General features: G+C 45.4%; 1 non-coding gene across 1 annotated transcript; it reads left to right on the top strand.

The window, feature by feature from the left end:
* The first annotated feature begins 1,462 nt into the window (after positions 1–1,462).
* Positions 1,463–1,653, top strand: LOC114227567 (U2 spliceosomal RNA). Its single transcript, XR_003613627.2, has one exon. It is a non-coding gene; the product is annotated as a U2 spliceosomal RNA (small nuclear RNA).
* Positions 1,654–2,685: the final 1,032 nt, after the last annotated feature.

The raw sequence follows: 2,685 nt of genomic DNA, 5'->3' as shown, positions 1-2,685 counted from the left end.
GAGCAGCGTCCCACCTAGTGCCCAGCTTTATTCTCTTGCCTATCTTTCCTAAATCCTTCACCGCCCCCTCTCAGGTTCACCCAGGCTGTGCCACTTGGCACACTGGATGATCTTATACAAAGGAAATTCTCCAGGATTTCTACCAGAATGAAATGTTTAAATCCTTAGAATTGGCCCTCTTCAACAATACTGGGAAAAGGCTATGCACATCACTGAATTTTGTGATATATAGCATTCCTACATAATAGGGAGCTACCACAAATTAAAAATAATAATAATAATAATTGCTAGTGTACACACCAAAAATATTTTCTGATCTCTCTAGTAACTATCACAACAATCTACTGCAAGTTCTTCAAGACCTTTGCTATTCATATCTGCCTTCCTATTCGCAATGTTATACTAGTGCAAGCTTATATTCTTACATTCATTAATCAAATAATGTATTTCTTGAGCACTATATGCAAGCACTGTCTTGGGAGCTATGTACCGAAAGATAAACAAGAGACATGGTCTTAGCTTATGTAACTTACAGTCTGAAAAGAGAAAACATACAAATAAAAATACTGACAGATAATTTGATAAGGTTTGATTCAGGAAAATAACAGGATGTTTTAAGAAAGAGTGATAGGAAAGATAGGTCCTAATTTATATAAGGACAGAGGAAATGCTGTCATTTGGAGAAGGGTTCTCTCTGGAACTGACACTTAAGCCAATCCTATCTAATAAAGAGGGAATATGCTAATTGACTCTCACACCATTGCAAAGATGGTGGTGCCCACAGCCAATAAGGAGGGAATATGCTAATTGACTGCCATGCCCTCAAAGATGGTGGTGCCCACAGCCACAAGATGGTGGCACCCAGTCCCTTGAGCCCCACCTGGGGGCGGGCCTGGCCTTGCCTCCAGAGTCCCCCAGTCCCCACAGCCCCCCAGCTGCCCAGGGCTGGCCCAAGGCACAGGCAAGCCTCGGATGGTGGCTGCCCAGCTGACCAGGGCCACCTGAGGCACAGGAAACCAGGGCCGGACGAGGCTTGTGCTGCTGGCAGTGGCAGCAGCAGAGGTATGATGGGGGTGTCACCTTCCCCTGATCGCCAGGTCACCTCCCACCCCTGAGGGCTCCTGGACTGTGAGAGGGGCAGGCCGGGCTGAGAGAACCCCCCATCCAGTGCATGAATTTTCATGCACTGGGCCTCTAGTATCTGAAGAATACATTGTAGTAATGAAGGCAAAAGAAACAGCAAAAACCCTCAGCCTTAAGATAAGAAAAGGCATGGCATATTTTAGGATTAACATAAGGCCAGTGTGGCTGAGAAAAGAGACCAGAATATAGAGCCTAAATTATCAGGGCTTTACAGGCCACATTAAGAAGTTTTATTTCATTCAAAATACCATTGTAAAATTAAAGAGTTTTAAGCAGGAAAGTGATATGACCTAATGCATGCTTTATAAGCTTACTACACATCGCTTCTCAGCCTTTTGGCTATGGTCAAGTGCAGTATCTGTTCTTATCGGTTTAATATCTGATACATCTTTGACCCAAGGACAATATATTAAATGGATTTTTGAAGCAGGGAGGTGGAACAGGAGCTTGCTCCATCCACTCCAAGCATTGACCTAGTATTTCAGTACTTCCAGAAACGGTGCATGGGAAAAAATAAAATAAAACCTTACGACAGTTTCTGGGTAGAGAATGATTTGAGGACAGCAAAGGCATAATTAGAGAAATCATATAGGAGGCAACAGCAGGAGTCCCAACAATATAGAGGTTTATGTTAGGGTGGTGACATGAAAATTAGATAGAAAATAGGTGAATTTATATGTTTTAAAGGTAAAATTAATAGAAATTGATGATGGACTAGATGTAGACTGCTTTGAGCAACTGATGAAAGTAGGTATCTCATCTACTGATATAATCTTATATAATAAAAGCCTAATATGCTAAGTGTCTGGTCGACCAGTCAGCCATTGAACCAATCAAAGCATAATATGGACAAAATGGCAGTGGAATAGGCAGATGTGTCCCAAGCTTTGTCCCAGAGCAGATAGAGGGAGCAACTAGACAGAATGACATCCACCCCAAATTGGCGAAGTAGACACAGCTGGTGGGACAATTCGAAGCTAGGAAGGGCAGAGGACGCCTGGAGAATGGTAAAATCAGGGATCTGGGCTGGAGAGAACTGCAAGACCTCCAAGCCCAGCGGGTAAGAAGGAAGCGCACGGCACCAAGGCTGCGTCCCTTGGGACAGGTGTAACATCTGACTGTGGAAAGGAAGTCCACAGGGCTGCTGGCAGTAGGGATTATAGATCTAAGCCCACAGCCACAAGAGGCTGAGCCCAGAGGGGGCAGCCTGAACAACTGCCCAAGCCCTGCCATGCTGGGGGAAGAGGGGTTCACAGTGGTGCAGCTCTTTCCCCTCTTTGGTCTTTGCTTTTATTCACTAAACCCAGTTCATGGGATCTTTCAAATACAAACACTCACCTGTGGCTGAGGTGCGGACTTGTGGAGTCTAGGGAGAGGCTGGGGAGAAGAACAGCTTGGGGAGAGGTGGCCGGGAGTCTGGCACTGAGACATACCTGATAGGCTGGACCTGGGCAGCCATTTTCTTCTGAAGAGATAGCCCCTCCCTGCAGTCTCCAGGCAACCAATACAGCCACACCCAAACTACACCCAGAGTGCTACAAA

This window comes from Eptesicus fuscus, chromosome 9, assembly GCF_027574615.1.
Source record: "Eptesicus fuscus isolate TK198812 chromosome 9, DD_ASM_mEF_20220401, whole genome shotgun sequence".
NCBI classification, from domain to species: domain Eukaryota; kingdom Metazoa; phylum Chordata; class Mammalia; order Chiroptera; family Vespertilionidae; genus Eptesicus; species Eptesicus fuscus.
The sequence above is the reverse complement of the archived record's forward strand: the minus strand, read 5'-3'. Positions and strand labels throughout refer to the sequence as shown.